Raw genomic sequence first — 14,280 nt, forward strand, 5'->3', positions numbered from 1 at the left:
ATGATTATGAGATAAGTAGATGGAAATCTTTTTCTTGGTTACTTTGATGTCAGATATACATGTATTTAAAGTTTTCCTATAACAATCGTGTGGTTGACCTTTCTTTTATCAGTTACAAATGCTTGGCCGAGACTATAGACAAGTAAATGGTTGTGATAACAGGTGTATAACTATAGTTACAAATGGGTGATCGTGATCTGTACAAGTGACCTGCAGGGATCGTCCTTGCCATGTGCTTTGTTATAATGCGGCTGAATTCGTTCTATCTTTTCACTATAGTCAGGGCAAGGCATCGGAGTAGGCTCTAAAGGGCTTGGTGGGTTGTGGGTATGCAGCTGTGAAATACATAGGAGATCAGAAGCAGCAGGTAGTGGGTGTTATCATGCTCTGGCAGTTATTATACCTTAATACTCATCTAAGGAAGTGGAGCAGAAGGACAGTTCTGCCAACAGCAGAAGCTGCTCTCCACTCACGGTTCAACGGTGACTTTTACCCATATATTGGGCACTGTTCATGGAAACAAATCAAGAAATGAAAAATGAAACAAGCTCAAGCCATTTCTCTGTTTCTCTCTGCTTTGTCTCTCTAATGTTTTATCTTGCAGATTTCAGTGGGATCAGGATTAGCTTGGGTTTGCGACGGGCTAAGAGGAATGGACTCTACATGTGAGATCAGGATCGAATTGTTGGAGGTCAGCGGGCTGTGTGTACTGGAGCAAAGGAGTCGGACGAGCTCGTGTAGAGGAGATGATGTTGCAGTTGGGTCAGTGTTGGTGACAAACATGGGAAGTCCGACGTCTGCGTGAGTTTTGTATGGGAAGCTTGCGGAAGAGATCAGGATTTAAGTGGATCAAAGATCGACAAAGGGATTGTTGGTTATGAGATGCATTCGATGTAGGTTACAGATGGTTTGAGGATTTGATCGGCATTGAAGCAGGCGATGGGTTGTTGAGCATGGATGAAGAAGAAGATTGTACGGTTCAGGGAAAAAAGAACAAACAAAGACTTCATTTCATTCTTGGTTTTATAATGAGTGGGGGAGCAATGGACGAGCTACTTTTGCAAGATTTATGTAGGAATTATGAGGGGGAGATGCGAGCTGCGCTAAACAACATGTACAGTGTTTTTTCTTTATCTTTTTTAAATTCTATCAGATGATGATGATAATAATAATAATATTAATTATTATTATTATTATAGAATTGATAAAAATGAGATAGAATTTTGCACGTCTCGAGATTTGGATGCTGCCACCTTGGGATCCATGCCAATTTTCTCACATGAATTTAATTGTGCAATATTCTCATCATTTTTTATAGATAAGATGATATGAATGCAACAACGAAGTCATTTTTACGATTGAGCGTCGTTTGGGTAGAGTTATGTGTCATTTTCAGGCGTCAATTGTCGATTTGGACCATTTTCACTTAGTTTGAATGTGAGGCACTTCCTTTTAGTTAAATTCGATGCTCTAATCACAACAACTCAGTATGTTTGATGATTAGAGGTCATTCAATCCTTTAAGTAACACATCGTGCTGCCAATTGTCACTGGAGTCGTCGATTTTGCTCTTTTTTGTGTTAAGTGAATGGGTCTACACAACTGTTGATGCATATCTTCATCTTCAAATTTATTTAGCACACCTGAAATATATGAGTAATACTTAAGAATCAAAATAGTGCTCACAAAGTGACCTCTAATTTAAAAATTAATAACACTTACAAAAACAATCATATATATCAAAATCAATGTAAATATATATTACCTGTTATAATTGCCTAACTTCGTGGTAATGTTATCTTTAAATTTAATAATCTGATTTTCACCTACCGTATCAACTAAGTCTACATCAACATCCAAAATAGCAGTTTGTTCGGCTTTCTCTACTACTCTGGACTGATGTGCCTCTAGATGAACAAAATTTTCATCTACAACACTTTCCACGAATTCATGATCAATCTATAATATATATCTTCAGTATAGTTATGTATTGTCATTGTAGTAGCCACAAAAAAGTGTTGCCTCTTGAATGAATAATTAAGAATCTCTTTCATAATACTCTTTTTTTCACATGCCAAATGAACATTCTATTACACTTCAAAGTGTTGAGTTTCTACTCTTGAAAATCTCTAGGTGTTCCCTTATAGACCTCCTGCTTCACACACAATTTTGTATGTGATACCTCGTCTCTATGTAAGGCTTTGAAAATCCACTTTGTAGTGGGTAACCAACATTAACTAACAAAAATTTGAGTAAACAATATCAGATAGGAAATTTTTTTCTATTTATAGAGATGTTAATTTTTGTTCGTACTACAAGATGAAATATATATAAGAAATTCATCATGTAAATTTTGAGTACCTAGAGGTGGAGCTGGAAAATTACATCTGAGATCCATCACAGCCAATTGAAATATACGAGCATTATAAGTTGAATCCTCCCATCTAGGAGTAGCAAATGTGAAATACATATTGAAATCACATGCAACCATAACATTCTTAGTTGGTGAATGATGTCATATTGGGTAAGCAACCTTTTCTTCAACAGGGATGCATGCATCAATGTGCTATCCTTGAAATATGGAAGTCATGGTATATTATAAAGAATTAGTGATGGGATTTCATAAAAACACTTATCTAGTGTGACAATAATGTCCATTAATGACGAACTAATGCTTGTAGAATGGTATAAAAATATCTACCAATGGTTTCTGTGGAGTGTGGGAAAATGCCCACTTGTGGCTCTTATAGACTCATTATGTCCCAAAATTTATAATGTATTGCAAGTGTATCTCTACTAGTAGTTCTATGAGAGCCGTGTAACCCGTCCGATGATTTAACCAAACAAAGTAAATCCATTAAAATAACTTGCGACTTTCTAAACATACTATGAAATCTCATCAGATGTCCATATGATAACTCGCACACCCATTTATCTCTAGTATGTGTTAATATCATGCGAGGACTCTTATCCACATAATGATTAGTAGTCATGTATTAGACAAATTTGATGCAATAAATATATGACTAAACACCAAAATGCTCATTAACTTGAGCCATATCTTCATCAATTTTGTCACTTTCAAAACATAACGAACCCTCAGAAATAATGGATCTAAGATTCAAACAATACATAACATTTCATTATCAAAAAATAATTATAAAATTACTTCACAAAACATGTAAAGGAAATAAATCCCAAAATATAATTTTTATTGTAACATATTTCATTTTCATGCAGTCAGTAAAGAAAAAATTTTAATAGGAATTCATGATGAAATTACATAAGAGCAGCTAGCTGCGGATATTTTACAAAAATGCATATATAAAATAATTATCTTATATTGTAAGAAACTCCTAGATGTTTTTTATTTTTTTATTTTTAAATATTTTCGTATTTTATAAAATAAAAATAGCTGAAGTTAAAATTATGTAAAATCAAACTAGGACAACCTTAATTCCACTGCGTGAGTGATAATTTCAGAGGCAAGTCCTATAAGAACACAAATTTGAAGCAAAATATAATATTAGACTGGAGGGGCGTGCTTCCGCTACTTTAGACAAAAGTAATGAAAAAATTTTAATACAAAACTTTTAACGTTACATGTAACATTTTAAAGCAATCAGTAAAGAAAAAAATTTAATATGAATCCATGCACATGAAGCAGTAACTCAGCGAACTAGAAAAAGGAGTTGTTGGCTGCAGCTATTCTGCAGAAATACAGTAAAATTAAAACTTTTTGCTCAACTAATGCTTCCTATCAACTTAAGATGCTATAAAGATATTTTAATTAATTGTTTTATGTTTTGTTTGGAATGGTTTTTAAAGCAGCTTTTTAATATAAAAATTAAAATTTTGTATTAAAAAATTATTTTAATAAGCAGTAAAAAAGCCGTCCAAAACAATGGCTTAATTATGCAGACATGAACTTTGAATGGAAGTTTTCTTGAAAAAATGCATCGAATATAGAAATAATGATAAATGCATATGTAAAATAATTATCTTACAATGTAAAGTACTTGCTACCAGATTTTCTTAAACTGAACACAGGAAAATATTACAGGTAGTTAAAATTTTTACTTATTAAAAGTAAATTACATTCTACCTGTACCTGAAAAACGGTGATGAAATTGGCTTTTTTATTTATGAGGATGCAATTTTCATCTTCCTTTCTAGTATAATGACATTTTATTAGTACAATAATGATGTTTTATTGTCCATTATCAAGCCAGCAGTTTTAAATATAGCTTATGTAGTATCTACGTACTTTATGCCAGAATAATGAAACTTTATTATTCATCTCAGTTTTGGAAGTCAGTAAAGCATTGTGATGTTCTCTCTCTCTTTTTTTTTTTTTTTTTTTTTTTTTTTTTTTCCATTATCAAGCCAGCAGTTTTAAATATAGCTTATGTAGTATCTACGTACTTTATGCCAGAATAATGAAACTTTATTATGTTTTGGAAGTCAGTAAAGCATTGAGATGTTCTCTCTCTCTTTTTTTCTTTTCTTTTTTTTGATTGATTTTAACATCTAGACATGTTCTCTGGGAAACTAGACACTAAGAAAGGTTCTTCAGGGATGAGGTGGTGTTTCTAAAGAGACTGCCATGGCTCTGAAGATTTGGGTACAGCCATAGATTCTATAGATCAAGTGTCACAGAAAAAATTTATGGAGTTTTTATTTCGTGCAGCAAAAATAGCATAAAAGATTCCTTTATTCATGCAATAGCATTATAGCAGAAATCAAAATAACATTTTTTCATTGAACAACATGGATACTGTTCGTACTCAAACAACACAGTTAATAAGTAAATTGCAATGTAAACAAACTATAGGAACACTGCTATAGGGAATTGAAATTAATAACACAATTTATTTCTGGATTGATTGCCTAAAAAAGAAGAATTACAAAGATGCTTAGTTATGTCTCTTCTGTTATTAATTAAGTTATAGTCCTACTGACTATTCTTCTAAGCTAGCCACCAAACTTTTCTTTCAAAGGGTAGTTACATGAAAGTCTCTTTGTTATTCTTATGAAGCATTAAATCTGTGACAAAGTCATATAGCTCAAATGTTATCAAAGATATTTGGTATGCTAGCTATCTCTTCCAACACCAAAAGTATTGTAACTGATCTACGCATGACATTAGATGTGGTTATGGAAAAGCTTATAGATCTAGCAACATTTATGAGATCCTCGACATGGTCTACAAAAATCTACCTAGTCCCAACCTAGGTGTTTCACTCTTTTCTATCCATGCATGAATGGGGCAGCATTTTGTAATATTTGTAAGTCACATTTTCCTGGAGGGTCAACTGCATTGACATGTACAAGAAGTGGATGACCATCTTAAGTGTACTACAAATCTGCAATGACATGTACAACTGCATTAACATGTACAACATGAGTTTCTTTGATCATCTATTAATTTAGTGGGAAGTACACCTGCATAAGGAACCCAAATATTACCGTCAATTGCGATAATGTGATATATAAACATGATATCAAGCTTCTCCTCTATCTCTGGTGTTATTCCATTGTAATGAGACTTTTTTGCGGTTGGTATAACAAATATTACTTCAAACAACTATTTAGGAACTGTCATATTTCACATAAAATTTGAATAGCAATTTAAATATCAAATAAATGTACAAGATGTGGATGGTCATCTTGTTTGTAATCTTCATCTGATGAGTATCTTTGATCGTCTGTTAATTCAAGGGGAAGTACACCTAAGTTAGTGTTGACCTCTGTATAATACCCAAAGGAAACGAAAATGAAATCATACCTTACCTCTATCGAATCCCCGAAATCCCGCTCAGATACCTCGTTTCGTCGAAGGAATCTCGCAAATCCTACTGCGAGTGTGTCTCTTCCAGGATATCTCACGAGCTCGCCTCGATCACACATCTGCTCGAGTCAATAAAATGAAGACGAAGTGAGGGGCTTCGTTTCCGCTTCTTTCCCGCATATCCCACGCACAAACCTCATAGCCGATACCTCTGTCCGTCGCCTATCCAGTTCGCAAGCTAAAGCCGCTAATCCCTCCATCCATAAGCCCTAATCGAAAGCTCTAATAGAGCCTTCATTGTGTCCGAACACCATCGAACCTCCAAACCAAAGCCCGATCTGACCTAGCTCTACCCGTCGGATCCACTTTGCTTCCCACTCTGACGCTGGTTTCACTCCAGATCGAAGCCGACCCTCACCCGATCTCTCTGAAGCCCGAACGATCAGTCCCCCTACGTGCATCCGACCTCCTTCCCTACCCGATCTCCAGCCGACGCCAGGACCTATACCCGAGCTCCTCCTTCCTGTTCCTCCCCAGTTAGCGATTGAACCGAACCCGGATCTCGCTCTACCCAGGCCCTAATCTGACATTTCCACTTCTCAAATATATATATATATAAAGAGAGAGAGAGAGCAAAAAAAAAAAAGAATAAGAAAAAGAAAAATCCAAAAAAAAGAGAGATTTTATGAATTTTAGTTTTCATCATCGCCTCCACACCACCTCATCGGAATGCAAAGTTATAACCCCTTCGATCCCTAAAACTCCGAGAGCCCAATTTCGATGCCTGCAGCGCGATAAAACGACCACATATACATGTTTTTCTTAGCGTGGTGGGATGAAGTTCTGTCATGAATCTATTTTTCAGGAAATATAATTTTGATGATAGCAAACACTTCTGTTTCTCTACGATTGTCTTGCTTACTAACATTTTAGGTCAACAAGATCAAACTATAATTTTAACCAGCTCAAGATTGTATAGACTAGGTCTAAGTTAGTTTGTAAACTTTTTCCTTTCTTGAGTCTATTATAAACGATGTGTCTGGGACGATCCAAAAATCAGCCCGGATGATCAGTTAAAAATAAGAACTTTAATTAGGGCATCCTGGTTAAGGCAACAGTCATTATGCACATCATCCTAGACGATATTCATATCCGCCGGGATGATAGGCTCAAATCAAAAAGAATCAGCCGCCAGATCTATTTAGGTATTATTTATTTTTGGACATCATCCAGGACATCATCTTGGATGATGAAACACAATTATACCTAAATTAATCTGGTTATTAAGAAAAGCAATTAAGGTTTGATTGTCCAATCAAATCGTTCTGGACGATTGCAGGATCGGCCGGGACAATCAGTTCAAAAAACCTTAGTTGTTCCTGAACGATCAACATCGGCCACCTTCTATTCAGTACAATAGTTTGGATGATTTTCAAGGATTTGAACTAATCGTCTGAGACGATCGTGAGATCAGCCTGGAAACTCAAGCTATTTTTCCATCGTCCAGGCATCCATTCAGTGTAATTATCTGGATAATATTTAATGACTTGTACTAATCGTACAGGATGATATCTTATCATCTTCGATGATATGAATAAAACCTTCTGATCGTCCCAAACCATCCAGGCTGATTGAGAGAAATTTACGCTGATCAGCCAGGACGATAAAGTCGGTTTGTTTAAATTAAGAGCTATTCCGAAACTCACCTATTTAAGACCTCTTGTTCTACCCAAGAGATCATCTTTTGCTGATATCTTAACCTGAGAGAGCCTAGAGGACAGGGAGAGAAAGGGGGAGAGAGAGAGAGGGTCTTATGAGGGGGAGTTTATGAGGGGTTTTACAAAGGTTTCTCTAATTAAGGATCCAAGTTGTCTTCTATGATCGTTGTCCCTTGTTCTTGGAGGCTCGAGAGAGGTCCACTTCAGCAATCAATCAAGGCTCTCTGCCTGCATCAGGAGGAAGCAAAAGTTTTCTGCCTCACTGGCGTCGGTGGAAAGGAGGTTTTTGTATAGGCTTCTTCGCCTTTGTGTGGGAGCAAAAGGAGAGTAATTGAGTTTAGTGCAATACTCAAAGGGCGCCTCCAAGGAGTGGACGTAGGTTGAGTTGACCGAACCACTATAAATTTATGTACTCTTTACTACTGCTTTTTTCGCACGTTAAATTTCTTTATGGTGAATTTTGGTTTGGTTGAGTTTTTATTTTTGATTGAAATATTTTTTAAAATACCAATTCCCCCCCCCCCCCACCCCCCTCTTAGTTAGCTTGGGCTAGTTCATAAGTGCTTATCATCCCTAACAATATTTTAAGTGGTATCAGAGCGGGATTCATAAAATCAAGTTTTTGAAAACTTCTAAATTTTGATCTATGAATAACTCCGGTAATCGTAATACTATGAAAGGGTATTCTATTACCCGACCACCTTTATTTGACAATATTCCTTTTGATTTTTGGAAAACTTGCATGTCTACTTTTTTACAATCGATTGACTATCACATGTGAATGCTAGTTAAGGATGGTTATACACCTCCTTATCATGAAATTAATGGCATTAAAACTGAACTTTCTTTTACTGAATGGATTTTTGATGAAAGAGATTTATCACAACTTAATGCGAAATATTTGAATTATTTTTTCTATATTTTAAAATTTCAAGATTATATGCGTGTTTCAACTTGTGCAACTAGTAAAAAAAAATTGAGATAGATTGTATATTACTTATGAAGGAACCAATGAAGTTAAGTAATCTCGATTGAATATATTATTGTATGACTATGAACTTTTTCGTATGAAACATTCTGAATCAATTTCTGACATATATATTAGGTAAACTTAAATTGTCACCTCATTGCATGCTTTAGAAAGAGAGCTAATAACTAATTATGAAAGAGTAAATAAAATTTTAAGAAGCTTGCCTTCTTTCTTTGATGCTAAGATCACTATAATAACTGAATCTAAATATTTAAATACTTATTCTTTTAATAATTTGCTTGGATCACACATTGCTTACGAGCAAGAGGTGAATCAGAGAAATTTTGATGTAGTTAAGAAAAAGAATGAGAAAACTGTGGAGCTGAAGGCTAACAACACGAACTGGTTCTTTCGGGTCTAAAAGCGATGATGTTGCCTTAATCATGAGGCAATTCAAAAACTTTTTAAGAAAGAAGCACAAGAAACATTAGAAGTGGAATAATGGTAAGGGCAGCAAAAATTTTAAGAATTCTAATAATATGATCTGCTTTGAATGCAGAAAGTTGGAAAATATTAAAGCTGATTATCTTACACTTAAAGCTAACTCAAGCAAGAAAAAGGGTGAGGAGAAATCCAAGTTCAAAAAGGATAAGAAGAGGTTCTAAAAGGCATTCTAGGCGGATTCGGCATCGGACTCCTCTGAGACTGAAGCTGAAGAGGACACTATAAACTTGTGCTTGATGGCAGACGTTCATCTTGGTCAGTTTGACCAAGAAGAGGTATGTGAACTAACCTACGAACAATTACTTGAAGTTTCTGAACAAATCCATACATCATATAGGAAACTTAAGATATCACATGCTAGTTTGAAATTGGAGCTTTTAAATTTATAAAAGAGCATGAAATTTTACTTAAAGATCATTCTACAATTGATACAAATCACATGTCATTACTTGATGAGTTTGATGCATTAAATAAAAAAACATACTGAATTATCTGATACACATAATTCCTTGAAGTCATCTTATGCTGAGTTAGAAAAAGAGTTAAAAAAATAACAAAACCTTAAAGCTTTTGAAAATAACAAACCAATATTACATGTATCACATAACTTTAAAAGGAAGCATTACTATCTGAATAGATTAGTAAATCTTTTTTCTTGTGTTGGATATTTTACATGTGGCATATTATGACACATTTCACACACTTGCACTATTCATTATAGTACACAACGGGTGTGGAGACCCAAATTATATGATTCATAGCATAATATATATGCATTACATTTTTCTTTTCATAAGAAGGGACCCAAACATGTTTGGGTTCTTAAATTTGACATTTAATGATTTTGTAGGCTTGCTCACAAAAGGCCTTGTGAGAGCATGTGGTACTTGAACAGCGAATGCTCACGACACATGACTGGAGATGCTAATTAATTCATTTTGTTAGAGGCTAGGGATAGAGGCAATGTTACTCTTGGAGACAACACCACCAGGAAAGTAGTGAGCACATGTATAATCAAAAACTACAAGAACCTTTTGATTGAAAATATTCTGCTTGTAGATGGACTGAAACACAACTTGCTTAACATCAGTTAGCTTTACGATAAAGGCTTCATCTTAAAATTCTTAGCAAATACTTACATTATAAGCTTAAATAACAACACTGTTTTATAGGGAAAGCTAGCGAATCAATAATGTTTACATGCTTGACTTAAATAATATTGAATGTGCTGCTTCATTTTGCTTAAAAACTATTGCTGATGATTCATGGTTGTAGCACAAGAGATTATGTCATGCCAGTATAAAAATCCATAGGAGAGTGACCCAGAAAGACCTAGTTAGAGGTGTTCCCGAGCTTAAATTCTTTAAAGACCCCCTTTGTAATGCATGCCAACTAGGGAAGTAAGTTCAATCTTCTTTTCACTCCATTAATGATATTAGCACCTCTAGACCTTTAGAAGCCCTTCACATCAGTTTGTTTAGACCCATTAGCACTACCAGCTTAGGGGAAAAAGTCTATGGATTTGTGATTGTCGATGACTACTTAAGGTTTACTTAGATTAGATTTCTGTCACATAAGAATGAGTCTTTTGATGAGTTTAGATCCTTCTTCACTTGGATTCAGAAAAAGCTAGGTTGTGAGATTTTGACCATCCTTAGTGACCATGGGGGAGAGTTTGAGTAGTGACAATAGGAGAGAGTTTGAAAATGAGAGATTTAGAGACTTCTATGAGGATAAGGGGATTAGTCAAAACTTCTCAGCTCTTAGGACCTCTCATTAGAATGGTATAGCTGAAAGAAAGAACTAGACCTTAGTTGAAGCCGCTAGAGCCATGCTTGCTGAGTATTCACTTCCAAAATACTTTTGAGCTGAAGTAGTAAACATAGCTTGTTATGTGTTAAATAGGGTAAATTTTAGAGTCAAACTTGATAAGACACCCTATGAGATCTTTAACGGTAGGATACCCAACCTTTCCCACCTCCACATCTTTAGTTGTAAGGTTTTCATTCTTAATAATGGGAAGTTACACTTAAGAAAATTTGACCCAAAATATGATGGAGTGTTCTTAGGATATTCAAGTATTGGGAAATCCTTTAGGGTGTTTAATAAGAGGACTTTGGTGGTGGAGAAGATTACTCATGTAGTGTTTGATGAATCTGATCTTAAGAAGTCTAGAGTTGAGGATGAAGATGAAGTTGGAGAGATTACCACAGGAGTTGAAAATTTGGAGAAGAGGGTAGAACCCCAAAACACTGAAGGCGTAGGTGAGTTACCCATGGAGTATAAAATATAAATTTCAATGAAAGGGTTGAACCTACACACACCTTGCCTAGAGATTAGAGATTTCTTTGAGTCATCCTAAAGAATTGATCATAGGAGACCCTTCTGAAGGTGTTAGGACTAGACATGGACTTAGGAAGGAAGTGAATCACTCTACCTTTATCTCAATAATTGAACCCACCAACATCAATCAAGCCTTTTCGAATGAGTTTTGGATCTTATACATGCAAGAGGAATTAAATCAATTTATTAGAAATGATGTTTGGGAGCTTGTAGAAAGACCAAAGAGGTAAAGTATAGTTGGAACCAAATGGGTCTTTAATGATAAAATGAATGATTCTGGTGTGGTGGTTAGGAATAAGGCAAGATTGGTAGCTAAGGGGTACAACTAAATAGAATGGATTAATTTTGAGGAGACCTTTGCCCCTGTAGCTAGATTGAAAGCCATTAGAGTGCTAATAGCATTTACTTGTTATAAAGGATTTAAGCTTTTCCAAATGGATGTTAAGAGTGCATTTTTAAATGGGGTAATAAAAGAGGATGTGTTTGTAGAGCAACCCCCAGGTTTTAAGAGTTCCTAATTTTCAAATCATGTTTTTAAATTAAAAAAAGGCCTTATATGGATTAAAGCAGACACACAGAGCTTGATATGAGAGGCTTATCACATTCTTGCTAGAGAGGGAGTTTATTAAGGGGAGCGTTGACACCACCCTTTTTCTGAGAAAAATATGAGATGACTTACACATTATTCAAATCTATGTTGATGATATACTTTTTGGATCTTTTGATAAAAGGCTATGTGATGATTTTTTTAAAATAATGAGTAGGGAATTTGAGATGAGTATGATGGAAGAGTTGTTATACTTTTTGGGTTTTAGCTTAAGACAACTAGATAATGGAACCTTTCTAAATCAATTAAAATACATAAAGGACATCTTGAAGATATATGAAATGTATAAAGTTAAGTCAATTAATACTCTCATGATCTCTAGTGTTTAGTTGGACAAGGACCCAAATGGAAAATTAGTTGATCAAAAGAAGTACAGAGGGATGATTGGATTTGTACTTTACCTTACTGCTAGCTGACATGATATAATGTTTAGTATTTATCTCTGTGCTAAATTTTAAGCTGATCCTAAAGAATTCTACTTGACTGCAGTTATGAGAATTCTTAAATACCTCTTAGGAACCCAAAACTTAGGAATCTGGTATCCTGGGCACATCACTTCTTTTGAGATTATTGAATATTTTGATTCTGATTTTGCAGGATATATGGTGGATAGAAAGAGCACTTCTGGGACTTATCAATTTATAGGATAGTTTTTAGTCTTCTGGTCCAGTAAGAAGCAAAATTTTATTGCACTATCCACTGCTAAAGCTAAGTACATTGCTTTAGAAAGTTGTGTGGCCCAAGTTCTTTTATTGAAGCAGCAAGTTCTTGATTTAAGTTTTTCTGTAGGCACAATTTCAATCCTTTGTGACAACACTAGTGCCATCTGCATTTCTAAGAATCCTATCCAACATTCAAGGACCAAGAGCATAGACATAAGGCATCACTTTATTAGAGACCATGTGACCAAATGAGACATTGAGTTATACCATGTGACAACTGAGAATCAACTAGCTGACATCTTTACTAAACCACTGGCCTTCGACACTTTCAACACTTTAAGAATCAGATTGGGTGTGATTGATATAAATGCATGAACTTAATTTCTGATCATTTATCTGTTGATTGTTGTTTTCTTTTTGTAGTGTTTTCCTTACTAATTTTATTTACTTTTCATCTATTTCATTTTAGTTGATTTGATTTTCTTCGTTGTTTTATTTTTTTTCTTTTAATCACTACTGAATTGATATCTTATGTAGTATTTTTATTTTTAAAAATTTGTAGTCAATGATTGACATCTCTAAATCAATTAAAGGGGGAAAATACCATTGCTTGTTTCTCTCTCTAACTTCTTTTAGTGGTGTAATTTTATTTTCTAAATAAAAATCTATCTCACATTAACAACTGAATTTTTAAATTGAGATCTTTTCAATCTTGCTATAGTAATCTATCTTATATATATAATATTTAAAGTCTTTATTTTACATTCAGATTTTTGTAATATTGTCGTTAAATTTATCATATGATTTTTTATTCTATTCTGTAATTCATTCTTCCTTATATTAGAGAGTGAGTTTTTTTTCCTTTAATATATGGAAGATATGATCACAACTGAGTATTTTTAAGAATTTTGAAAAAAGTATCTAGTTTGTAAAAAATAAATGAAAAAAAAGTGGTCAATGATGCCAAAATCAAAAGATACGCAATGATGTCAAATTGAATACACACACACACACACACACACACACACACAAAGTATATTAAAAATTAAAATATGTGTAAAGAGCGTCAATCAAATTGATAAGAGGCATAAATTGAGCCCACCAAACGAAAGCTTCTTCTCTTTCAAAAATTTTAATTCTTAAAAGAATTCATGTGACACTTGATATTTTTCAAATGCTTGATTTCAGAAATTCATGATTGTAACTAATTACTTTAATATATTTTTCTATAAAATATTTTTTTGAAACCAAGTCCTGAACGGATCTCTTTTTTTTATCAATTGATTTTTTTGATTTAGATCCCTATTTTCAAAAGATGATTTCCCTTGGGAGAAGTCCGAGTTAAGGCTAACAGGATCAATTATTTTATCATTTTTCTTGGATTTCGATAATATTAACTCATTGATTCGTACAAAATTTTTAATTCAATCACATAGAGAATTTATCATATTCAAGCTTCGATTAAAAAACAATCTTTGTTTTTCTTTTGTTGTTATCTTTTTTGTATTTTATTTTTTTAAGTTGATTTTTCATATGTTTAGGCCTTCTCTAATCATTTTCATCCATTTTCTATTTTGAAACTTTTTTGTAACATTGTCCCGGATGATATTCATATCGTCCTAGATGATCTATTCAATTCACTCTTGAAATTTTATCTAATTAATATTTTGACTCCTCTGCTTCTGA

General features: G+C 34.1%; 1 long non-coding RNA gene across 1 annotated transcript; it reads right to left on the reverse strand.

The window, feature by feature from the left end:
- Window positions 1-5,451: 5,451 nt before the first annotated feature.
- Window positions 5,452-6,348, reverse strand: LOC114580756. The gene is made up of 2 exons (XR_003702312.1): window positions 5,793-6,348; window positions 5,452-5,707 (listed from the first exon to the last, which is right to left on the reverse strand). It is a non-coding gene; the product is annotated as an uncharacterized LOC114580756 (long non-coding RNA).
- Window positions 6,349-14,280: the final 7,932 nt, after the last annotated feature.

This window comes from Dendrobium catenatum, unplaced genomic scaffold (genome assembly GCF_001605985.2).
Source record: "Dendrobium catenatum unplaced genomic scaffold, ASM160598v2 fragScaff_scaffold_1232, whole genome shotgun sequence".
Taxonomy (NCBI): Eukaryota; Viridiplantae; Streptophyta; class Magnoliopsida; order Asparagales; family Orchidaceae; genus Dendrobium; species Dendrobium catenatum.